The sequence below is a fragment of the Cyprinus carpio genome, chromosome B14 (genome assembly GCF_018340385.1).
Source record: "Cyprinus carpio isolate SPL01 chromosome B14, ASM1834038v1, whole genome shotgun sequence".
NCBI lineage: Eukaryota > Metazoa > Chordata > Actinopteri > Cypriniformes > Cyprinidae > Cyprinus > Cyprinus carpio.
The window spans coordinates 3557071-3583871 of record NC_056610.1 but is presented as its reverse complement, the minus strand read 5'-3'; the positions used below and the strand labels follow the sequence as shown (position 1 = coordinate 3583871).

General features: G+C 39.2%; 1 protein-coding gene across 9 annotated transcripts in view; it reads left to right on the top strand.

Annotated features, from left to right (window-relative positions):
- limch1b (LIM and calponin homology domains 1b) overlaps positions 1 to 26801 on the top strand; it is a 235788-nt gene that overhangs the window by 516 nt on the left and 208471 nt on the right. The window lies entirely within an intron of this gene.

The following is a 26801-nucleotide window of genomic DNA, read 5'->3' as shown; positions in this document are numbered from 1 at the left end:
AATCCTGAAGGAATGCCAATGCAATTGTTACCCAGTGTGAACCAGTCCTAATGGGATCAAACCAGCTAACAAAATGTAGATTGTTAGGTTATAATAGCATTTAAATGATGTTTACTTTTGTGTTGACTTTACTTGTTCAAAAAATGTTGGAGTACCAGTGGGATTTCTTTCATAATTCAGAATCAGAATTCAGTATTGTTGCATATTCCCAGTTTAATAGATTATGATTGATGTAATATCTATCTCAGGGAACCAGATATTTAAAGGAGACATATTATGCCCCTTTTTACAATATGTAAGATAAGTTTCTGGTGTCCCCAGAATGTGTCTGTGAAATTTCACCTCAAAATAATCCACAGATCATTTATTATATCATTTTGAAAATGCCTATTTTGAGTGGAAGCAGAAATGCAATGATTTTCTTGCCTGTCTCTCTAAATGCAAATGAGCTGCTGCTCCCTGCCCCCTTTTCCAGAATAGAGCTGTGCCATTACAGCTCGTACCTGCTGAAAAACATCTGTTTTGGTTTTGATTATCATGTTTGTCGGGCTGAAATCATGCGTTTTAAACCATATTAGTTTAAACTTCTGATATACGGTTTTCTGAATGCACACATCTGAAGCACACTGACAGAAAGCGGCTGTCACAGCATGTGAGTACTGAACTAAGTTCTCATTCACACACAAGTTTGTGTTAAAAACACACAAGTTACAAAAACAGTTGGTTATGTCTGTGAAGGTAAACAGCTGGGAAATAAATCAGATGTTTATTTTAGATCTGTGTGGCAGATCTAAAATAAATACAGTAAATTAATCAATAAATACACTGCTCTCTTGTCTCCTCTGAGGCTGGGACTCTAAATAGTGTTATGTGCTTGTCTGTGCAGCCAAAGACAGAACAGTTAGCATGTTTTGCTCAAACTTTCGCCATGGCGTTAGAATTGGTACAGCGTTGTTACTGTGAAAACACAGTGATGACGCCATAGGTGGGAACTTACAGATTAAGGGGCGGTAATATTATAATGAGATCCCTTTGCGACGTCACTAGGGGAGCAAAATCAGACGTGCTCATTTTTTTCAGATGCTCACAGAAAAAGGCTTACCAAAACAAAATTACTGGGTTAATCTTTTTCATGTTTCCTTGGTTTATCATCTATAAACCAAGGAAACATGAAAAAGATTAACCCAGTAATTTTGTTTTGGTAAGCCTTTTTCTGTGAGCATCTGAAAAAAATGAGCACGTCTGATTTTGCTCCCCTAGTGACGTCGCAAAGGGATCTCATTATAATATTACCGCCCCTTAATCTGTAAGTTCCCACCTATGGCGTCATCACTGTGTTTTCACAGTAACAACAACTTTCTTTATAGAAGCACTTAAAACTTGGAAAAGTCAGATTCTCATGATATGTCACCTTTAACTAACACTGAAATGTCAATTTTATTATATGCCCATGAGAAGGATGCAATAGAAATTGCAAAATTGAGGTGTGGATATTGGACAATAAATGCTTATTGGGGCAGCAGGGATGCAAAACCAGGTTGAGAAGAAAATATATTAAGTGCGACAAGACTTTAAGAGTTAAGGTGAAGAATTAGGTGTTAAATCAAGAATTAAACCATCAGGAACCTTTTCTACAATTGCAAACTACCTGGACTCTCCAGAAGTTCAAGGTGTCAGGTTCTCAGAGACTTTGCTGAGGTAAAAAATCCTGACCCCTCTTAATACGAATCACAAGCAAAAGTGTTGTGAAATGCATTAAGATAGATATTTTAAAAACTTTACAGACATAAGTTTGAATGGATTTTAGTGGAAGTATGATATGTTGCTGTAATTGATTGTAAGATAACAATTAAGGGCCGGCATGTAGTAGCCATTTAAAAAAGTGTATTTTTTTTTATATATTATTTATGTTTAAATATTATTTGTTTGTGTTTTGTTTAGTTCAATTTGTTAATTAAGAAAGAAAATTGTAAACGTCATAAGCGCATGGTAAATCGGACAGCAGTACGCTGGAAGAAAGGGAGTGGGTCAGACAATCTAGTCTATGCAGACATGACACACACTAGCTGTTTTTTTTTTTCAAACTTTTTATGCTATTATTATTATTATTTAATTATACATTTTATATACAGCGGGTAAAATAAGTATTGAACACGTCACCATTTTTCTTAGTAAATATATTTCTAAGGAGCTGTTGACTGTTGGTAACAACCCAAGTAATCCAAACATACAAAGAAAACAAAACAAAAAAGTTCAGAAATTAAGTTATGTGTAATAAAATGGAATGACACAGGGAAAAAGTACTGAACACATGAAGAAAGGGAGGTGTAAAAAGGCATGGAAAGCCAAGACACCATCTGAAATCTGTCAGTAATTAGAAAGCAATCTTGCCCCTTCTCAGCAGAAATGAATTTTAGCTGATTCAGTCCCAACACCTACAGTACCAGGATGATGAAGATAAAACAAATGTGGATATTTCAGCAAGACAACTATCCCAAACACAGCCAAGGAAACTTTCAGTTGGTTTCAAAAAAATAAAATAAAGCTGCTAGAATGGCCCAGCCAATCACCTGACTTGAATCCAATAGATAATAAGAACGAAAGATCAGAGTTCATAGAAGAGGCCCACAGAACCTTCAAGATTTGAAGGCTCTGTGGAAGAATGGGCCAAAAATGACACCTGAGCAATGTATGCGACTAGTTTCTCCATACAGGAGGCTTCTTAAAGCTGTCATTACCAACAAAGGCTTTTGTACAGTGTATTAAATAAATTTCAGGAGTTCAATACTTTTTTCCTTTGTCATTCCATTTTATTACACATAACTTAATTTCTAAACGTATTTGTTATTATTCTTTGTATGTATGGATTACTTGGGTTGTTACTAATATCTGGTGAAAATTTCGTGTCAACAGCACCTTATATATTTATTATATATTTATTGGGAAAAATGGTGACATGTTCAATACTTACTTTACCCGCTGTAATTAAGTTTTAAAAAGTGGTCATAATACAGTATATAACAGGTTAATTAAAATTTTTCTTATAACAAAAGAACTATAAAGACCCATAGGTATCACTTTACAATAAGACCTCATTAGTTAATCTTAGTTAATGCATTAACATTCACAATTAGAAATAGCTACATTTGCTACAAAAGTTATTAATCTTTGTTAAAAAATACAAGTCTTAGTTCATGTTAGTGAGTGAGTGAGCAGGGCATGTGCGTGCCATAAAGTAGTCCTTAGGAATGCACTTTGCAAAAGGAGTGACATAATTTCCTCATTATCTTCAGCTGGGACGTTCCCGTGACAACGCAGCACATGTCCGTCAGCAGCATAAAAGCTTTTTTATATAGTTTTTATATATTATATAGCATATTTTTAGAACTTTTTAAAATCAAAACAGTTCTAAACAGTTGTGCTAACAACAATAAAAAGACCTTGATGACAGTAAAACAGCAACATCTGCTGACGGAGCACGTGCCCTGCTCACTCCAAAGTCCCCACTCCAAGGGGAAAGGGATAATCACTTCTATTTGGAATTTGCCCGCAACCGTTCTGTACCTATACTAGTTCAGCCGTTCGGCACACCCCTAGTTCAGAAGAATTTTTCATTGGCAGTTTATGTTAACTAATGAATTAACTAAAGGTAACTATTAATGCCCTAATGTAAAGTGTGATTGAAAAATAAAGAATCAAAACACTTTCAAACAATATCTAGGGCATGTTGTAGTCCAGATCAAAATAAAATAAAAAAAAATGGTTGAAGGTTAGTAGATTATTAGGTTTTTATGTTTAAGTATTTGGGTATTTGATAAAACACCATAGTGAATACACAAATCTGAATGGCTATTTAAAATTATTTAAATATGTTTTAGAAAGTAGCATAGCTGCTTTATTCATGGGGTTTCCCAACGCTATCTCACGACCAATTTGTACGTATTTTACGAGGTGGCTAATTTGTACGAATTTGTACGACCTCACTCGTACGATTTAATACGATTTGTCTAAACCCCAGTGTCGGTTAGGTTTAGGGCGGGGTTAGGTGTAGGTCATTCGTACAAATTTATACGAATTAGCCAACTCGTAAAATACCTATGATTTGCTGTGAGATCGGGTTGGGTTTCCAGGGTAAGGGCTGCATTTTCTGCAGTTTAGCACCATCTGCTGTCAGAGAGTGAATGTGCTTTCATTCAGCGTGTCTCTCACATGTTCCACTATGTGCTTCTCATGTCTGCTTCTCATGTCTGCTTTACATCAGAGCGCACAGTCTTTCAAGCAGCATACAGCGGTGTAATGCATTTTAACCAGTTGATGGGAATAGTATTCTTAAAATGTATTCCAATTTCTGAATAATTTGTAATATATAATTATTCATGGTATTTAGAAGTGCCCACGATAACAATATCGTGCATATTCATTACCGTGATATATCGCATTACCAAATATGGCACATGTCTAGCGCACATGTCTACCTACTCAAACAAATGTAAACAGATGATCCACAAGTTGTTACATGTGTGTAAGTTGTGTTATAATGGATCTGACTGACACCATTTTTACAGTGCCTATGAATGTCATACTTGCATTTAGTTTTGTCACGGTACCAAATTTTCAGTATTCGTTACCAATACCAGTTAAAATCCACGGTTCTCGGTACCAGTTTTGGTACTTAAGCAAAACACAAAAACATGCTAATTAAAAAATTGGATTATACTTTCATTTAATCCAAACTGTGTACATATTTAATTTTAAAGGGCTTTTGAATTTTAAAGCCAAGAATAACAAATAAGTTGGCTAAAAAAAAAAAGCCCAGAACTGCTTCTACAAACTATGTTAACCATTTGTATATTCTCTAACACACACACATTTTAGATTCACAAATCATTTGAAAAGCCTCTGGTGTGTAAAAATAGTAAATATCGTCATGTCCTCCTGTTTTTTTTTTTACCCTAATAAAAGTTATAGGAGCTTTAAATAGTTAATAAAGAAACTTAATTCTAATGATCATTATATTAGTGCTAGCTGCGCTTATGCTAACGATTAACTACACTAATAACAGCGTTCATTTCAATTCGACATTTAAATTAAAATATTGAATAATATTCATAATGAAGCAGTGTTTCCCACAGACATGCACTCTATTTGTGGTGGAAATAAATATGAACATTCATTCTCTGCCAGCAGGAGGCGCTTGTAGAGCGGGAGAGATAGAGGTTTCCCTAGTAAAGGCTGTAATCAAATAAGTGCTGAGCCTGCACTCACAAACGCTACAGGCAAGATGAAATGAAAATGAAATCCATAATTTTCTGAAGACAGTCAGTTTCCTTCAGAAATACAGTGATATAAAAACATCCGCACTGGGTTTCGACTTTGACACATGCAGTGCTAATGTTTATTCAATGAAGTCAAAGCCTTTTGGAAAATCTATTTGTGGCGGTCAGTTTTGATATTGTGGCAGCCTGCCACAAATAAATCACTGTATGGGAAACACAATGAAACTTACCTGCTTGAACTCTTTCATTTGATCTGGGTGTCTGTCTTTAAAGTGTTTTGTTAGTTTGGTGTGTTTCCTCCTTTTGATTTTGTCACGTCTCAGTGCTTTTATGAAGAGAGCGCATCTGCGCACCTTTTGGATTGTGCATCAAGAACCGGGTTGACCGAGTACTTGGTACCTTGGTACTTAAAAAAAACCTGGTACCATAACGTTTTCATTTTTTTAGTACCGACTTGGTAGTGAAGTACTGGGTCTTTTGACAACACTACTTGCATTACCCCAAACCAAAGATTTTTTTGGAAGAAAGAATTTCCTTTTGATGTCAACAAAGCTTATGTGGATTGTGATGATGACGCCAGAGAAAGGACAGATAAAATTAAGAAAGACTGTTCTGGGTGGTTGCTAGAGCACGGTGGCTATGGTTTCGAAGTGGTTGCTAAGGTGTTGCTAAAATAACACTATTTATAAACTGTTAATGATGATATTATATACGGTTACAGATAATATTTATCTGTAACAATACTAGTGTGTGATTAATTAAACATCAAATTTTTATACTTAAATTCCCTTTTAAGTAGTTTGATGATCCACTCAGGGCAGGACATATCAAAGAAGTCGTCACATTTTGTTAAACGGTTGGGTGATTGTGATTTAAAAAAAAAAAAAAAATTTAACTTTAGTTAGTGTTTATTGTTGCTATTTGGGCATAAACAGTATCTGCAAAGTTACGATGCTGAGATATTGTCTTTTAAAGGTGACATATCATAAAAATCTGACTTTTCCAGTGTAGGGTATCAGACCTCGAATCAGACAATTTAAGATTCAATCAAGGACATAGTTGAAACATGAGGAGCTGAATTCTGAGGCCCAAGACACAGGATGTTCATAAATCAGATCCTGGCGCCACGAGTTTGAAGCGAGCCTAACAAACTAGCAGCATCAAACAGCTTTCAACATTAAACAAAAGAACACTTATTGACATTTCCAACTCAGAAAGGAGATTGTCAAATTTGGGGCAAGTAACCAAGATAAATGGTCAAAGACACAGCATATCATGACCATCACGTGAGGAAAATCATTAGTAGAAACTGCGTTGGGTGGTTTCCCCCACCCAGGACAAGAATCAGACTGAGATTCCTTAGGAAACCTTTTTAACCTCTGGTCTTCACAGAACATGTCTTTTACAGATGTAGATGCACCAAAATGAACTCAAAAGGACTTATAAACGAATATCAGTGCATTTCTTAGCTCCATATCCTGTATGTAACCCACACATTTGACATGTTCTAATCACTTATTGACTTGTGTATGTCTTTTTAATAACTATCGAATAGCTTAAGGGTTCAAATTCATGTTCAGTATGTGTGTGCTTAAATCTTCTTGCTTGAAATGTTTCTCCCAATCAATTCGGTCAAATGTATCATATTCTTATTATAGAAATCATGTCCAAAATTGTACTCTGCAAGAGCGGGTTTTGACGCTGCTTTTTAGCACTCTTTGAGCATGCTCTGGCTTACACGCCAGCTGCTCCTCCAAAACCATGTGTAGAAACGCCACCTAGTCTTGTCAAACTTTACTTCTATTCTTTTACTTTAGTTTCTTTTCTTTTCCATTTGAGAGTTTTGTGTTCTGAGTTAAGTTTTGCCTAACGCTGTGTCTCTGATAAAAAATTAATTCTGAAAAATAAAAGGAAAGAGTAAAGATATAACGTAGCAAGTACCAAATACATGTTTCAAATAAATGTTACACCATACTGCTGCTGCTGTTGCTGTTGTTGTTCTATCAATAAGTGAATTTAAAAGGTATACAATAAATGAAATGCCAAAAGAACATACAATAATAAACCTTTGTTTTAATCAAATCATGACACCACACAAAATATAAAAAGTTATAATAATTTATCCAGTTTAATAAAATAATTTAACTCTGATTAAAATAAAGTAACAAACAGGATTGTTTTGTTTAGGGGATATGTGCGAGCGTCTCGACACATTTACATTAATCTACACCCAGCCTCCAGCAGTGTGGGGGTGTTGGAATGTTCGGAAACAGTATACCGTCACTCAGCCTTTTCGAACTTCTTTTTGCCCCCAAACGAAGAACGAAAATGAACTTCATTTGAAGTATACCGGGGCCTTGAACCGGTTGAACCAGTTCACCAAATCGAACTGAATCATTTGAAATGGTTCTCGTCTCCAGTACGCACAAATCCACAAATTAATTAAGTTATTCGGTTTATAAACGTGCCTGACACTCCCTCTGACGCGAAATAAACCAATATCCCGAGTTATTCAGTTACTCCTAACAGTACATTGATTGAACTGCTAAAAGAGAACCGATGATGGGATGTGCACAAGCAGAGCAGATGGACTTAGTCTTGTCCTGCTGGGAGACAGCATCACAGTGTTAAGGGGCGTTACATTTGCCTCACATGCTTGAGGCATTCGGCCAATCACAACGCACTGGATAGCTGGCCAATCAGCATACACCTCGCTTTTCAGAACGATGAGCTTTGTAAAAATCTTACGCATTTCAGAAAGGCGGGGCATAGAGGTGAAACAATAATCTACATTATATGGAAAATGTGTTTTTTGAACCTTAAACCGCATGAACACATTGCATTACACCAAATACACAAAATAATGTTTTTTTTTAGCAACATCATATGACCCCTTTAATCCAGTAACTATGTTTTGGTGAGCCTTTTTCTGCAAGCATCTGAGAAAATGAGCGCATCAGATTTGGCAAAGGGATCTTATTGTAATATTACCACCCCTTAATCTGTGAATTTATATCCACGGCGCTGTCATTTTGATTTCGCAAGCGACAACGGTGTACCAGCTCTAATGCCATGGTGATAGTTTGAGCAAAACTATGAAGGTAAAATGATGTCAAAAAGATCTGCATACACAGGGTAATATTTGTGGAAGTGTACATAAGACTGTAAGCATAAATTAAATTTGCATGCGCAAGAGAAGCTTTGTAAAGGTGTAAATCGCGTTTCAAGCATCAGAAAAAAAAAATATTTGCATTTTACTGTTACTTATAAGTGTAATTCATGTATTGTGGAACTGCAGCTTCATGCTAACGCAAAATAAAGATGATTTGCATACTTCTGACTTCCATTTTTTCACGCTTACACTTTTGGCACGTTTCTTTTTCACCAAAAGACGGTCAAAAGCACTGCAAACCTGTGAACAGTGATTTGCAAGCGAGAAGAAAAGTTTAAAGAACTGCAAAACGGATTGACTGCATAGAACCAATCTGTATGTGTAAAAGACCAAACTGTTGCAAATGTCTAAATGACATGTTGTGCATGTGGAGCAAAAAGTTCCCGAAATAAACCAATATGTACAGCTCCTTTTTTCCCCCCTTGCGCTAACAATTTTGGCACGCTTCTCTCACTAACTGAGTTTCGCAAGCGTGAGGAGGAGGGCAGGTCCACCTTCATATAGCAAATCAAATGAGCCTCTCGCTGACTCTCCATTTACTCTTATCTGATTGGTTCAATAAACACATCATATGCCAAGACATTAATCTTCATTTAGTTCAGGATCGTTCTTGCTTCCGGAATGGTACTTTTAACGTACACATACAGTAAAAAAATAATAAAAAAAAAAAAATAACTTAATTAAAACATTTTATAAATTGTGTACTATTAGGTTATGTGTTCATACTGAATTTCGAGCTGTGTAGTTTCCTTCTCCTCCCCAACAGGCTATATGAAATATTAGTTTATTGCAGTATTATATTGTAATTTCAATGATACTTAAAGAAGGTCTAGTATCTGCACTAGCCTAATACATGCATAATTTCACCTGTGTACTGATCCATTTTTTTTAAACACAAATTTGGTTCAATAATCATTGAACCAACAGTAATATATATATATATATATATATATATATATATATATTATATATATATATATATATATATATATATATATATTATATATATATTTATTATTTAACATGTTGTAATTAAAGAGGATTTTTACAAAATATTACATAAAAAATTTATTAAAATATTTATCTCTAACTTATTCACCATTTATCATCTGTAATACTATCGTGTAACAACTAGATGGCTGTTTAGCTCTCTATATATGAACATTTAAGCATGGCTGTGTGTTCCCTATAGTGGCTGGGAACTTTGGATTCCCACATAATTAGTTACTTGAATTTGGATATATATTTAGACATTATTAAAGACATGTTTATCAAAGTTTTTGCATTAGTCAAATCTAGACACAAAGCAAGCATTTTGTTACTCATTCTTGCTTCATAGCTTGATCAATCACATGAAAGTAATCAGTGTTAAATACCATAAACAGAAATATGGTCTGAAAAATGGACAAATTCATATTTAAGTAGCTTTATTGGCATAGTAAAAAGGTATTACAAAGTATAGCACTCTGATACCAAAGTGTTGATCAATGTCACATAACATCATTTTGATTAAAAAGTTTAACATCAGCTCAGTGGTGTAAGCAGATTATGAAATTTCAATGTAAAGCCTAATCTAATAACGTCAACACCAGCTCGCAATTCAGTATGAACACATGGGAGTCTAGCCTAAAGGAACACAGTCCCAAAAGTTTAAAGGGTTAGTTCACCCAAAAATGAAAATTATGTCATTAATGACTCACCCTCATGTCGTTCCAAACCCGTAAGACCTCCGTTCGTCTTCGGAACACAGTTAAAGATATTTTAGATTTAGTCCGAGAGCTTTCTGTCCCTCCATTGAAAATGTATGTATGTTATACTGTCCATGTCCAGAAAGGTAATAATAACATCATCAAAGTAGTCCATGTGACAACAGTGGGTCAGTTAGAATTTTTTGAAGCATCGAAAATACATTTTGGTCCAAAAATAGCAAAAACTACGACTTTATTCAGCATTGTCTTCTCTTCCGGGTCTGTTGTGAGCGCGTTCACAACACTGCACAATGACTTAAGCTGTTAACTTTTTTAATGTGGCTGACACTCCCACTGAGTCAAAATAAACCAATATCCAAGAGTAATTCATTTACTCAAACACTGACTGAACTGCTGTGAAGAGAAAAAATAAAGATGAAAAAAAAAAAAATTTGTAGAACTTTTAATGTATAAAAAATAAATGCATTAAACGACAACACCATTTGATCTAAAGGTATCAAACAAACTGTAAAATATTCAGAATATTATTCCCTATAATGCACAAGGCTTGTTTTTTCAGATTATGCCTTTATTGTTTTTATATACAGTACTGAATCCATATATTTTGCATGTTTAATATGCTGTATCCACTTATATTAATTAAACTCTGACACCATTTGAGATAAAGGTATCAAAACAACTGTAACATTCAGAATATTATTCCCTATAATGCACAAGGTTTGGTTTTTCAGATTATGCCTTTTTTGTTTTTATACATAGCTGAACCCATATTTTTCATATGTTTTATATACTTTACCCACTTAAATTAATTAAACTCTGACACCATTTGAGATAAAGGTATCAAACCAACTGTAAAATGTTCCGAATATTATTCCCTATACATTAAATTAATGGGGAAGTCTTGGGTTAATGGTTAGAGAGTTTGACTCCTAACCCTAAGGTTGTGGGTTCGAGACTCGGGCCAGCAATACCATGACTGAGGTGCCCTTGAGCAAGGCACTGAACCCCCAGCTGCTTCCTGGGCGCTGCAGCATAAATGGCTGCCCACTGCGTTCATGGTGTGTGTGTGTTCACTGCTGTGTGTGCACTTTGGATGGGTTAAATGCAGAGCATGCATTCTAAATATGGGTCACCATACTTGGCTGTATGTCACGTCACTTTCTTCACTTTCACTTTTAAACTCTGACACCGTTTGAGATAAAGGTATCAAACCAACTGTAAAATATTCAGAATATTATTCCTTATAATGCACAAGGCTTGGTTTTTCAGATTTTTTTTGTTTTTATACACAGCTGAACCCATATTTTTCATGTTTTATATACTTTACCCGCTTAAATCAATTAAACTCTGACACCATTTGAGATAATGGTATCAAACCAACTGTAAAATGTTCAGAATATTATTCCCTATGCACACAAGGCTAGGTTTTTTAGATTATGCCTTTATTGTTTTTATATATAGTACTGAATCCATATTATTTGCATATGTTTAATATGCTTTATCCACTTAATTAAATTCTGACACCATTTGAGAGAAAGGTATCAAACCAACTGTAAAACATTTAGAATTGTATTCCTTATAATGCATAAGGCATGTTTTTTTTAGATTATGCCTTGATTGTTTTTATGTACAGTATGGAATCCATATTTTTCATATGTTTAATATGCTGTACCCACTTAAATTTGTTAAACTCTTACACCGTTTGAGATAAAGGTATCAAACCAACTGTAAATTTTTTTGAATATTATTCCCTATAATGCACAAGGCTTGGTTTTTCATGTCTTTATTGTTTTAATATACAGTACTGAATCCATATTTTTCATATGTTTTATAGGGGTGTGACAAGATCTTGTGGCACGAGATCTCGCGAGATCTGACTGGTCTCACAAGAAGGTGACGATATCCTCATGCAGACCTTTCAGATATATTTGCATTAGTCAAGTCAAGTCAAGTCTGCTTTATTGTCAATTCTTCCACATGAGATGGGTATTGTCGGTCCAGGAGAGGTCCTCTGTGATGTGCACACCTAGGAACTTGGTGCTGCTCACTCTCTCCACAGTCGCACCATTGATGGTCAGAGGAGCATGCTGAGTGTGCCCTTTCCTGAAGTCAACAACAATCTCCACGTTCAGAGAGAGATTGTTGTCACTGCACCAACTGGCCAGGCGGCTCACCTCGCTCCTGTAGTTTGTCTCATCTCTGTTGCTAATGAGACCCACCACAGTTGTGTCATCCGCAAACTTAATAAAGAGGTTGGAGTTGTGTGACGGTGTACAGTCGTGGGTCAGCAGAGTGAAGAGGAGGGGGCTCAGCACACATGGGGGGAGACTTGATGTGGTGCATGACTAGCCGTTCAAAGCACTTCATGAGAGTGCTTCATGGGAGTAAGTGCAACAGGATGGTAGTCATTGAAGCAGGATGGAGACTGCTTCTTCGGGACTGGAACGATGGTGGTAGGTTTAAAGCATGTGGGAACAACAGCCTGACTAAGCGAGATGTTGAAAATGTCTGTGAAGACATCAGTGAGTGCCACTGCACAGTCTCTCAGTACACGCCCACGGATGTTGTCAGGACCCGGAGCTTTGCGTGCATTGATCCTGCTGAAGGATCTCCTCACGCTGTCTGGGGTCAGCGTTATCACCTGGTCACCGGGAGGAGGTGGAGTCTTCTGTGCAGTGGTGCTGTTTTGTTCCTCAAAGCAAGTGAAGAAGGCGTTCAGCTTGTTCAGCAGGGAGATGTTGCTGTCACAGGTCCGCGGTGGGGGCTTGTTGTCTGTAATGGTCTGTATTCCCTGCCACAGGCTCCGAGTGTCTCTGCTGTCGCTGAAACGATGTGCTATCCTCCTGGAGTACTGTCTCTTAGCCTGTCTGATGCCGCAGGATAGGTTGGCCCTAGCTGTCCTCAGGCCCACCTCATCTCCAGCTCTGAAGGCAGCGTTCCGCGTCTTCAGGAGTCTGTAGACCTTCCCTGTCATCCACGGCTTCTGGTTGGCCCAGACAGTGATGGTCTTTGTGACTGTTACATCATTAATACAAACCTGATTCCAGAAAAGTTGGGACACTGTACAAATTGAGAATAAAAACAGAATGAAATGATGTGGAAGTTCAGAATATGAGACATTATTCAGAATACAACATAGATGACATATCAAATGTTTAAACTGAGAAAATGTATCATTTCAAGGGAAAAATAAGTTGATTTTAAATTTCATGGCATCAATACATCTCAAAAAAGTTGGGACAAGGCCATGTTTACCACTGTGTGGCATCCCCTCTTCTTTTTATAACAGTCTGCAAACGTCTGGGGACTGAGGAATCAAGTTGCTCAAGTTTAGGAATAGGAATGTTGTCCCATTCTTGTCTAATACAGGCTTCTAGTTGCTCAACTGTCTTAGGTCTTCTTTGTCGCATCTTCCTCTTTATGATGCGCCAAATGTTTTCTGTTGGTGAAAGATCTGGACTGCAGGCTGGCCATTTCAGTACCCGGATCCTTCTTCTACTCAGCCATGATGTTGTAATTGATGCAGTATGTGGTCTGGCATTGTCATGTTGGAAAATTCAAGGTCTTCCCTGAAAGAGACGACGTCTGGATGGGAGCATATGTTGTTCTAGAACTTGGATATACCTTTCAGCATTGATGGTGCCTTTCCAGATGTGTAAGCTGCCCATGCCACACGCACTCATGCAACCCCATACCATCAGAGATGCAGGCTTCTGAACTGAGTTCTTATAACAACTTGTGTTGTCCTTGTCCTCTTTAGTCCGGATGACATGGCATCCCAGTTTTCCGAAAAGAACTTCAAATTTTGATTCGTCTGACCACAGAACAGTTTTTCACTTTGTCACAGTCCATTTTTAAATGAGCCTTGGCCCAGAGAAAACACCTGCGCTTCTGGATCATGTTTAGATATGGCTTATTTTTTGACCTATAGAGTTTTAGCTGGCAACGGCAAATGGCACGGTGGATTGTGTTGACCGTCAATGTTTTCTGGAATTATTCCTGAGCCCATGTTGTGATTTCCATTACAGTAGCATTCCTGTATGTGATGCAGTGCCGTCTAAGGGCCCGAAGATCACGGGTATCCAGTATGGCTTTCCAGCCTTGACCCTTACGCACAGAGATTGTTCCAGATTCTCTGAATCTTTGGATGATATTATGCACTGTAGGTGATGATAACTTCAAACTATTTGCAGTTTTTCTCTGAGAAACTCCTTTCTGATATTGCTCCACTATTTTACGCCATAGCACTGGGGGAATTGGTGATCCTCTGCCCATCTTGACTTCTGAGAGACACTGCCACTCTGAGAGGCTCTTTTCATACCCAATCATGTTGCCAATTGACCTAATAAGTTGCAAATTCGGCCCCAGCTGTTCCTTTTATATACATTTAACTTTTCCGGCCTCTTATTGCTACCTGTCCCAACTTTTTTGGAATGTGTAGCTCTCATGAAAGGGGTGGGTTCCCCGGCGAGTAGCCAATGATGTGCCAGACGGGTGAGTTCGGCAGCTTGGGCATGGGCTGGCAAGCGGGTCTTATATTCCCAGTTGTGGAACAACTGCGCCGCACAAATGGGTGACAGCCCCACCCGGACCAGGATCTCCTTCCGTAGCTTGTCGTAGGAATGGCTCAGAGCCGGTGACATTGAAAAATAGGCACGTTGCGCCTCCCCCGTCAACAGCGGTGCCAGCACGCGAGCCCACTCCTCCCGAGGCCAGCCTTCCCGAGTCACGATGGCCTCGAACATCTGCAGATAGTTCTCTGCATCGTCATGTTGGTCATCTTGGGTAAGAGCTGCGTGGCCTGAGCACGGGGATCCGGTAGCGGAACCTCTTTGGGCAGCGAGTACAGTAAATGAACATACTTTTTTTTTTTTTTGGGTCTTATGAAGTATTCTAATTTGTTGAGATTGGTGAATTGGTGGGTTTTTGTTAAATGTGAGCCAAAATCATCACAATTAAAATAACCAAACACTTAAACTACTTCAGTCTGTGTGCACTGAATTTATTTAATACGAGTTTCACAATTTGAGTTGAATTACTGAAATAAATTTACTTTTCCATGAAAACCAAAAAAAAAAACAAGCCTTGTGTATTATAGGGATTAATATTCTGAATATTTTACAGATGGTTTGATACCTTTATCTCAAACGGTGTCAGAGTTTAATTTAAGTGGGTACAGTATATAAAACATGAAAACTATGGATTCCGTACTGTATATGAAAACAATAAAGGCATAATCAGAAAAAAAACAAGCCTTGTGCATCATAGGGAATAATATTCTGAATATTTTAAAGTTGGTTTGATACCTTTATCTCACACAGTGTTAGAATTTAATTAATTTAAGTGGGTAAAGTATATAAAACATGAAAAATATGGATTCCGTATTGTATATAAAAACAATAAAGGCATAATCAGAAAAAAACATGCCCTGTGCTTTATAGGGAATAATATTCTAGATATTTTACAGTTAGTTTGATACCTTTATCTCAAACGGTATCAGAGTTTAATTTAAGTGGGTACAGTATATAAAACATGAAAATAAACATATGAAAAATATGTTTTCAGTATTGAATAGTTCTTTAAAGGAGCCGTATGTAGGATTGTGGCCTAAACTGGTACTGCAATCACTATAAAAATACTGTAGAGCGGTGTATCCCCTCCCCCTACCCCCTGACTCGAGGTTACCAGATGAGCTGCAGGATTTAGCAGAAACGTAGGCTGCTTCAATGAGCTTCCAAAGTGACGAACAGACATACACAGTAAGTGTTTTTGATTTGATTTCTTTCTCTTTTTTTGAACATATAGATACAATTACAATAAAAAAAAATATCTGAGAAAAAAAAAGGATAATAGTAAAACAAAACAAAAAACATATAAACAACAAAATAAAAATTCCTTATTTTTCAATACGAAAAAAAAAAAAAAAAATCGATTTACAAGTACTAAAGTTTTTGTCATAAGTAGGCTAACAAATAACCAAAACATTTGCCACAGCAATTATAACGCGGGACAAATTCAATATCACCAATGGCTATCACAGGGTTGTTTTCAGTTCCATCAGAAAATATTGTTAGAGTAACTAAATTACATTAGCAATGGGTCATACAGGTCAACTTGCAGCATGTGTAACTTAGTCCCACGATATACGTGAAGAACAAATGACGAATCATTTTTACTGATGTAACTTTAGGCTACTGTCTCAATTACGTTTCAAATTGCCATAATGAGCGTGCTAATGTTGTTTTCCTCAGCGTCTCAGCATAATGACAGAGAAACGGGCTCCTGTAATGCATTGCTAATGTAAGCATACGTCCATGTGAGCTAACGTTATGTTACTTTGCACAAACATGCATAACTTTGTTCGACTGTCATGAATATATGAAATGTCCATTGACATCAAGTACAAGTTAGCCAAGCATAGATGAATCTTACCTGTCCAGGAGAAAATTAGCAACGTTGGCGTCTGTGTTCAAATTCTTCTCCGTTTTCAGCCGTCTCCATCTTTCAGAAGCATCTCCAATACAAATTCTGGTTTTATTTCGGACTTTGTCACGACGAATTTTCTGAATTATAACGAGGTCTTTTTGATTTAGTAACATTAGACATTTTTATCCGACTGGAGTTAGGGTAGGTTACAGCAAAGCTGGCAACACGGATCCCGAAACACTACTGACTTTGTGATTGGTAGATAGGTGGAGGGAGGCGCTTCAGACCAAAACACAAAATGACAACATCAACATCAGTTGAGGGCTGCAAGTCCACTTTTTAAATGACAATATCCTGGCCGGACTACTGTTGTCAGTGATATAAGTATTTGAAATGAACATGATTTCTTAATGTCTAGTGACACATCAGGGCCATTTTATGATTAATTGAAATAGATTTCTTACATACAGCTCCTTTAAGTGTCCAAAAGTTTATAGACAATAGTTGAGGATTTTTCTTTTTTCCTAGAGTCAGGCTTTTTCAGCCGCTATTTCCTCGTCCCAAAGAGAGACGGCGGGCTCAGACCCATTCTAGATCTAAGACATCTGAACAGCTAGCTTATGTGCCAGTCATTCAAGATGATGATGGTCAAGAAAATTCTCACGCATATTTGCCCCGAGGATTGGTTTTTGACCGTGGATTTGAAAGATGCTTACTTTCACATCCACATAGCCCCCCGACACAGACCGTTCTTGAGATTCACGTTCGAGGGAGTGGCCTATCAGTATGCAATCCTTCCGTTGGACTATCCCGGGCCCCATGCACTTTTACGAATTGCATAGACTTAGGCTCCTCTCAGGCAGATGGGAATCAGCGTATTGAACTACCTCGACGATTGGCTGGTTTTAGCCAGATCAGAATGGGAACTGAACGCTCACAAAGAGCTGCTGCTCAGAGCACCTCGGGTTGGTCATCAACCCACGCAAGAGCCAATTGTTGCCCAGACGACGAACTGTCTTTCTGGGCAACAGTTCTAGACTCCGCCCTAATGCGGGCGTGGATCTCACCGGATCAGTCCCTGACAATTCAGCGATTGACAGCTTCCCTCAAACCGGGGACGACACGTCCCCTGAGGGTTTTTCAGAGGCTGCCCGGCCTCATGGCTGCTGCAGCCTCTGTAATTCCGCTGGGCCTGCTCCACATGCGGCCCCTCCAATTTTAGCTAAAAGCCCGAGTCCCGCCCCACACTTGGCGGTTGAAGAGATTTCTGGTCAGGGTGGACCACTGCTGTATTGAAGCTGTGGCCCCCTGGAGGACCACCACATCCTGGTCCGTTCAGACAGCATGAGAGTGGTGTCTTATATCAATCACCGAGGCGGTCTCAGGTCTCATGCCTTATACAGATTGGTTCGTTGCCTCCTTCTCTGGGCACAGCAAGAACTCCTCTCACTAATGGCAGTTCATGTGCAGGGCAAAATGAACCTGGGAGCAGACATGCTGTCCAGAGGCAAGGTAGCCCCGGGTGATTGGGTGCTGCATCCGCAGATGGTACAGCGAATGTGGGCGGTTTTTGGGAAGGCAGAGGTCGACCTCTTCGGCCTCAGAAGACAACTCTCTTTGCCCAACATTTTTCTCGATACGGTGAGACACCCTGGCCCACGACTGGCCCAGGGCTCGTCTGTATGCGTTCCTCCTATCGCTGGTCAAGGAAACTAAATGCTCCCTCCTCCTAGTAGCTCCGCACTGGAAGAACCAGGCTTGGTTTCCAGAGCTGATGCAGCTGGTGACGATGGCCCCATGGCCCATCCCGCTGAGGAGGGACCTTCTCTCGCAGGCGAAAGGCATGATTTGGCATCCCCACCCAGAGTTGTGGAGCCTTCATGTCTGGTGCCTCGATGGGAGTCTGATAGGCTCCCAGTGAGAGTAAGCAACACCATTCTTGAGGCAAGGGCGCTGTCCACGAGACGGCTCTATGGCCAAAAATGGTCAGAATGGCCCCCTCATGGGCGTGGTCCAGCGGCATATCTATCAGTGAGATCTGTGCGGCCGCTGGCTGGTCGTCGCCATCCACTTTTGCCAGATTCTATAACTTGGACATCCCCGCCCTGCAGGTGCAGATTCTATCTCTTTAAACCTACCACGTGGGTAGTGATTTCTCATGCCCTCAGCTAGGCTTGGGGCGAGATAATGCCTAAGTCCCTTAGGGCCCTTATTAGTGCTCTAACACTGGTCTCGCGGAGCAGCATGTAATTGCCTTATCTCAGGGAACCAAAGGTTATGTTAAGTAACCGAAGCGCTTTGCCTTAAAAAAAAATCGACTGTTGCCATGGTCACGTTATTTGTTAATGCAAATAGTGGTGTAAGTTTTCACAGAAAACAATATAACATGGATAAGAAAAAAAAAAAGAAAAAAAATTCTGAAAAATAATTTACGTTACTCACCCTCGTGTCAGTTCAAACCCATAAGACTCTTATTCATCTTTGGACAACAAATAAAGATCTCTCATAATTTCTGTACATGTAGAGGTTTTCAGGTACTAGTGTGAATAAATACATATTTAAATGCACAGAGACAAGATTTCTTTGCATGGCGTTTTATTCGTATCCAAAACAATGCGAACATTAAACCGCAAAACTCTCGATCAGTGTGTGTTTCATTCATATGCGAAGCCAGGGGGCGCTCTCGCACTGAAAGTCCAAACCGGATTCATAGAAGTAGCCTATCTTATAAGCTGAATAAAAAAGCAGAAACATAAACACAATAAACTCAAGATTGCAGCAATATATGGTCTATGTGTGTTTTTCAAGTCATCTCCAGGTAATATGTAGGAGAATACAAGAATAAAATATTATGGAATATAAATTTGCTCTTGAGTGTGATGCACTGACGTTTGAGCTAATTATTAGCCGTTTGTAAGTTGATAATTATTTTTAATATGTGAATAAATGCGTAAATTAAAATCTGTTTACCATATAAAGCTGCCAATCATGACTGGTAGTAGACTTTTGTGTAACACTTAAGGTGACATTTTCCAACCCTTATGTTATCCTTAGGAAAATGACAGTTAAGGGGCTTTATGCAACACTTAATGGCTTTTAAGGTATACTTAAGAGAAATTCTAAGGGTTTATGACGTTTCACCTAAAGAAACCCTTAAGTGACACTTGAGGGTAACTTTCAGCAACACGCTTAAGTTTAAGGGAAACTTAAGGGGGAGCTTAAGGGAAAATCATCCAATATGGCGCTGCTGAGTCCAGACGCCGTCCAGGTCGCTCCGCATAGATTGTGTTTTTATTTACTTACTTTTGCTTTCTCTTTTAACACACATAACGTCTGCACTGATCATTTACAACAAAGAAACATTTTTGGACATTGGACACCTGTTTCAGGACACTGGGGATGTCGTGGCCTAGTGGTTAGAGAGTTTGACTCCTAACCCTAAGGTTGTGGATTCGAGTCTCGGGCTGGCAATACCATGACTGAGGTGCCCTTGAGCAAGGCACCGATCCCCCAACTGCTCCCCAGGCGCCGCAGCACAAATGGATGCCCACTGCTCTGGGTGTGTGTTCACGGTGTGTGTGTATATGTGTGTTCACTGCTGTGTGTGTGCACTTTGGATGGGTTAAATGCAGAGCACAAATTCTGAGTATGGGTCACCATACTTGGATGTATGTCACGTCACTTTATCCTCCAATCCATCGTGGCCATCTGAGATTCTCCGGAACACCGAGATGAACAATGGCTACCTGAATAACCAAGGCGACAGATCAAGAAACACTGCAGGAAATGCGCTGGAATTCGCAACAGTATTTCCCAGTCTCTGGAAAATAAGATGGACGATCTTAGAGCCAGGATAAGCTTCCAACGGGACATTAGGGACTGTAACATCCTTTGTTTGTCTGAAACATGGCTCACGGCCTCGGTCCCGGACACTGCTGTAAGGCCGTCTGATAACTTCTCTGTTTTACGGATGGACAGAACAGCCGAGGCCGGTAAATCCAAAGGTGGAGTAGTGCGTTTCATGATTAACAAGAAATGGTGTGACCCCAGGAATATCTCCACTCTGTCACGCTCCTGATCGACTCATCTGGAACATTTATCCATTATTTGCCGCCCATTCTATCTTCCCCGGGAGTTTTCATCGATCATCGTTACTGTTATTTACATTCCACCACAAGCAGACACCGGCTTGGCTTTGTCTAAGCTTCATGATGTGCTCAGCGGCAACATCAACAAACATCCTGACGCTGCTATTATCATCGCTGGGGACTTTAACAAAGCCAACCTCAGGCAGGTTATGCCGAACTTTTATCAACTTTTTATCCAACCAGAGGACCGAATACACTGGATCATTGCTACTCTCAGTTTAAGAATGCCTACAAAGCTCGCTCACTACTGGCTTTTGGCAAATCGGATCATGCCGCCATTTTCCTCACACCGGAATATAAACAAAGGCTCGTTCAAGAATCCCCGGTGCAGAGGGTGGTGACACGCTGGTCTGCCCACTCTGAAGCCATGCTACAGTCGGCTCTTGATGACGTAGACTGGGAAATGTTTTGGGCAAGTTCATCTGACCTCAGCGAGTTCATGGATGTAGCATTAATCTTTGTCAACAGAGCAAGTAACTGAAACAGTAACTATAAGGACCTTCTCTAATCAGAAACCATGGGTGGACAGAACAATCCGTGCAGCAGTAAACAAACGCACTGTTGCTTACAACGCCAGTCTTTTGTCGGGAAACATGAGTTAGTACAAAGCATCGTGCTATGCTCTCCGATGCGAAGTAAGAGCCACCAAACTCCGATACAGGGAATGAATAGAGTCTCATTTTCAGCTAAATGACTCCCGATGCATGTGGCAGGGACTAAGGACCATCTGTGCCTTTGGAAACAAACCCTCTGCAGAGGTGAGAGCAGATCCGTCGCTGGCTGACGAGTTAAACTCTTTTTAGGCAAAGACTGTACCATCTGCGACAGCTGAGGAAATTCAGGGTTTCGCCAGTAATCCTGAAAACTTTCTATTCAGGGGCCATAGAAAGTGTATTGACTCAGTGTATCTCAGTGTGGTATGGGAAAAGCTCCAGTGAAGACTGCAAAGCCCTGCAGAGAGTTGTGCACTTAGCAGAGCGCATCTCAGGGTCTGCTCTCCCCTCTCTGCAGGACATCTACCTCAAACGGTGCAAAAGCAGAGATGTTAAAATCATCAAGGACTCCATCCACCCCAGTAACCATCACTGCTGGTTATATATGCTCTATGTAATCGTGTATGTGACGAATAAAAATTTTGAATCTTGAATCTTGAAATTACACTTAAGGTGTTTTATGCAACCGGGCCCATGACAGCAAACACAAAGCGCATGTGAAAGTCTGTCAGTGAGCGAGTTTCGTGCATCTAATAGTACTGCATTCCAAACAGCATAAATGAAAGCATATCTAAAGGATAACATGGTGGGTGGAAGCACAGACTGTCAAGCAATGTGCACGTGTCTCACAGCGCAAATTCTGTGCAATGAAGCCCATGGGTCTCCTAGCGTGCACACGTGCCATATGCGGGAAAAAATAAACAAGCTCAGAATCGATTCTGAAATGTTCAGAATCGATTCAGAATCGTTGAAGAGAGAATCGCGATGCATCGGAGAAACGATTTTTCTCCCACCCCTACTTCACACAGATAACCGACTGTTTTTGTAATTTGCGTGTTTTTAATGAAAACTTCTGTGTGAAAGAGAACTTAGTTTAGTACTCGCATGTTGTGACAGCTGTTTTCTGTCCATGTGCTTTGGATGTGTGCTCTCAGAAAACTGTATTTCAGTCATGACAACTCTCGGAAAGGATTGTAAATGCTTTATTGATAAAATTAGAAAAACAGGTGATTGGTCTTGGCAGACTAGTTCTGCTACGCTGCTGCTGCAGAGCAAGTAGACTTGCTTTGGCTAAATGCAGGAATCATAAAATAAAAGGAAACATGCTGCTGCTGCTAGAAAGAGAGGAAGATCCCCCTGTAGCAGATCTAGGCAGGTGGTGCTGAGGAGGCAGTGGGCTAGGAACAGGATACGCAGTGCGTGCAGGTGTGGTGAGCATGGAATATGTCAGATTTATAGGCACACTGTAATTATAATTAGAACCTGATTGGCTGGGAACGTGATTTTGAATGAACCAATTATAGTGCTAATAGAGTTTCATGGCTGAACTACTCATTTCAGTCATGTCAACTCTTGGAAAGGATTGTAAAAGCTTTATTAATAAAATTAGAAAAGCAGATGTTTGGTCTTGGCGGACTAGATCTGCTACGCTGCTGCTGCTGCTGCAGAGTAAGTAGACTTGCTTTGGCTAAATGCACATATCATAAAATAAAAGAAAACATGCTGCTGCTGCTACAAAGAGAGGAAGATCCCCCAACAAAGCAGGATCTGGGCTGCTTAACATATAATCCACCCCCCAACCCTGCAGATCTATCCGCCATGACTGGTACACTACTGCTGCGGCCCTGAGAGGCATGAACTTATATTTACTGGCTCATTGTACTTGTCACGCTTTTTTTTTAAATAAGTCTAAGATAATTGGCTGCCGGATTTAGAAATGCTATAGCAGAATTAAGTATGGAGACAAAAGTTATGCCCGATTCATGTTTATTATTTCCAGCACCACCTTGTAAGCATTCAGTGTTGCTTACAATACATTTAGGAACTCATTAACTTTTGGCCTTCGACGATATCTCTACAGTTAGGTCTGATATAGAGTTCGTAAGCAGCTGATGACCAATGGCCCATTTCTTTAAGAGTGGAGGTTGATCCTTTAGGTACTGCTGTAGTTGCTGCACCAATTCTGATTGAGTGCGGGGTGTACACTTCTGGATCAAGACTGCAGAGCCGACAGAGCTGCTTGAATTTAGAGGCAAACAGGAGCTTGTCAAGGGGTTGCCATCTTCCGTAAGAAACAATGGGTCGTCAGGTAGGGCGTGATGCCGGGTTTTCAGGTACCGAGACAAGGAAAGGAGAGGACAAAAGACAGAATTAATACTTGATATAATAATAGGGACACCTTTATCAGATTTAACAGTCTTGGAGTGCTTAAGCATAAGGGTAAATTGGTGGCTATCAAGTAAAATGTCAGAAATGGTGAGATCATGATTAGGATCAAAGTAAATTCCCCACACCTCAAGAAACCATAGAAAGCTGTGAGCAGGACTGAGTCTAGAAGGACGTCTGAATAAGTCCCGAAGACCCCGAGTCTGAGACGTTTCAATAATTTATGTAACAGTGGAAGGGTTAGAGGTAAACGTTTATCTTTCTTCCCTGGATGAGCCTTTGAGATTCCTTTGATGAGCAGGGAGATGGAAGGATGATTGAAGAGGCTGATGCTTCTATGGTCTAGGCAACCAAGATGGAACTGGATTCCTGCTATAGTTGCTTTAATAGTGGGAGGCTGAAGCTTACGGGCATTTACACAGTGGATAGGGGTGTAACGATATGCTTGGGTCACGATACGGTATGTATCTCGATACTGATTTGTTTAATTTTTTTTATTTAACATGAACTTAGAATTAAGAAACCTAAGACAGAACTTCTGAAAGCAGTATTAAAAAAAAAGATTCAATGGTGTTCTGTTCAAATAAGTTTAAACATAGACACTAGGGTTTGTTTAGTTTACCTACAGGTTTTTTTGCAGAAAAACCAGCATATCTACATTTTCTGGCAGAAGCTGGGACTTCACAATATCCCCTGCTGTAGAAAAAACACATTCACTGGGAACGGAAGTTGCTGGAACTGTTAGGTAAGCCTTGGAAAGAGAGGAAAGAAGTGGGTACGCTTGAGCATTTTCTTTCCACCATTTCAGTGGACAGCTAGTGAGGGGAATAGAAGTGTCTTTTTTGTACATTTCAATCTCTACTTCTATCCTACATTTAGACTGAGAGACTGTTGGTTTAGCAAATGTTGCACCAAGGAGATCTTCCAGTGCTGTCTTTTTGCTAGGTGGTGGCTGCTCTTGCTCAACTCTCTGTGTTATCTCTCTCTTCTCTGCTGCATCAGTGGGATCTCCATCACTGGCACCTCCCTCCCTCTTATCTGCTCGCTCCACAGTGCCAGCCTTAAAAAATATTTAAACACACTATTAAGGAGTGGGGAGGTATAGCATAGTTGCATAGTTACACACACACACACACAAACCCACACACACCCACATCACAAAGAAGGCTAACCAAAACATGGAAATGCAAATACAGATTCTCAAATAATTAGTAATGCAGAGACATACCTGCTGTAACTGGTTTGATTTGTCCATCAACCTGTGGAAAACCTCTTCACGTTGTTCAGGGAGCAGATGGGGCAACGATCGAAATCTGGGGTCTAGTGCAGTGCTCTCTAGCAGATAATTGTGTACTTCTGAGTATCTGCCTGAGATGTTTTGCAGGATGGCTGCTTTCATGTTAGCTATAGTTGTGGAGTCCTTCTCATCCAGTGTCATGCTCTGCTCGATCATGGATTTCAAGGGCACAATGAGTGACAGGGTGGTGCTCTTTTCATCAGACAGAACACTGGTGGCTTTTTTTAAAGGTTTAAGAAGGGTTACTATTTCTTCTGCATCAGTGATGTCGTTGCTATCCAGAGTATCAAGTTGACGGGCATTTTTGCGCACCTCTGTGCTCAAGAGAGATGCAGTTATAGCCGCTTGTTGCTCGAGATAGCATTCCAGCATATCCATGGAGCTGTTCCAACGTGTTACAACATCCATGATAAGCTTATGTGATGCAATCTCAAGCATCTTTTGCTTTTCAGCGAGCACAGCTGTTGCTGTGGCACTGCGGTGAAAGAAAGCCACGACTTTTCTCACGTGACCAAGCAGGCGACTGACGCGAGAAACATTTAAACCTGCTTGCGACGCGAGATTCAATGTGTGCGCGAAACACTTAATATGCGGTGACAACCCGGCTTCTCTCACTGCCACCTCCATGTTGCGTGCGTTGTCAGTAACAACAGCAGTACTATGAGGAGCCTTTTCAAGCCCCCACTCTTGTATAGCCGCTTTTAAAACTCCGGCTATGTTAGTTCCAGTGTGTGACTCAAAAAGTGGGCGAGTCTGAAGCACAAAACTTTTCATTTCCCACTCCGCTGTAATAACATGCGCAGTGACTGTAATATAGCTCTGACAAGCCCGCAAAGTCCACCCGTCCGTTGTTATTGCCACATTCTCTGCTTTTTTTCAGTTTGTGAAAAAAAAATATTAATAATTATTTTTATTTATTTATTTTAGATGTTTACATTTGGAAATGCTGTGCTTCCTGCACAAACCTGCCCCTGTTGGTTTGGCAGTAGCTTGCTTGCCCTACACAGTTACCTTGTTTAATTTCTTAATTCAAGTTATATATATATTGTTCTATTTGTGTTATTTATAATATAAAAAATATATAAAGTGAAGTGAAGTTTACTGTTAAGTGCACTTATGTCGGACTCATTTTGAATAATAAAGTTTATTGCTAAATTGTTAAATACGCTGCCTCCACTACATAGGGCTATGTTTGTCAAATCATTTTAATTGTGTAATCACCACATTTTAGTTATCATTGCAAAAAAAATGTGTTTATGTGTGTGTATATATATATATATATATATATATATATATATATATATATATATATATATATATATATATATATATATATATATATATATATATATATATATATTTATGCAGTACCAGTCAAAAGTTTGGATTTTTTATTAGCCTATTAGCCTTATTAATACTGATTTTAAACTGGGTTCGTTCATGGAGGTTTCTCTAGTGACAATATGCGAAGATTACTTAATATTATTCAGTTATCGTCAGTGTTGGGCAGTAACACATTACTTACTAAGTAATTTAGTAATTTAACGCATTATAATTTTCAAAATAGTAATTAAGTCAAGTCAAGTCAAGTCACCTTTATTTATATAGCGCTTTATACAAAACAGATTGTGTCAAAGCAACTGAACAACATTAATTAGGAAAACAGTGTGTCAATTAGGCATGGGCTGGTATGAGATTTTGACGGTATGATAATCTTAAGCAAAAATATCACGGTTTCACGGTATCACGGTAATTGTTGTTACAGCTCTGAAATGTGTTATTTTTAAATGACAGGGTAAAAAAAATCGTTTTTTATGATGGACACAATATATTTTGTTTTTGAGCAACATACAGAATATTAGAAACAGTAGAATTAGTTAATTTTTTCTTTGAT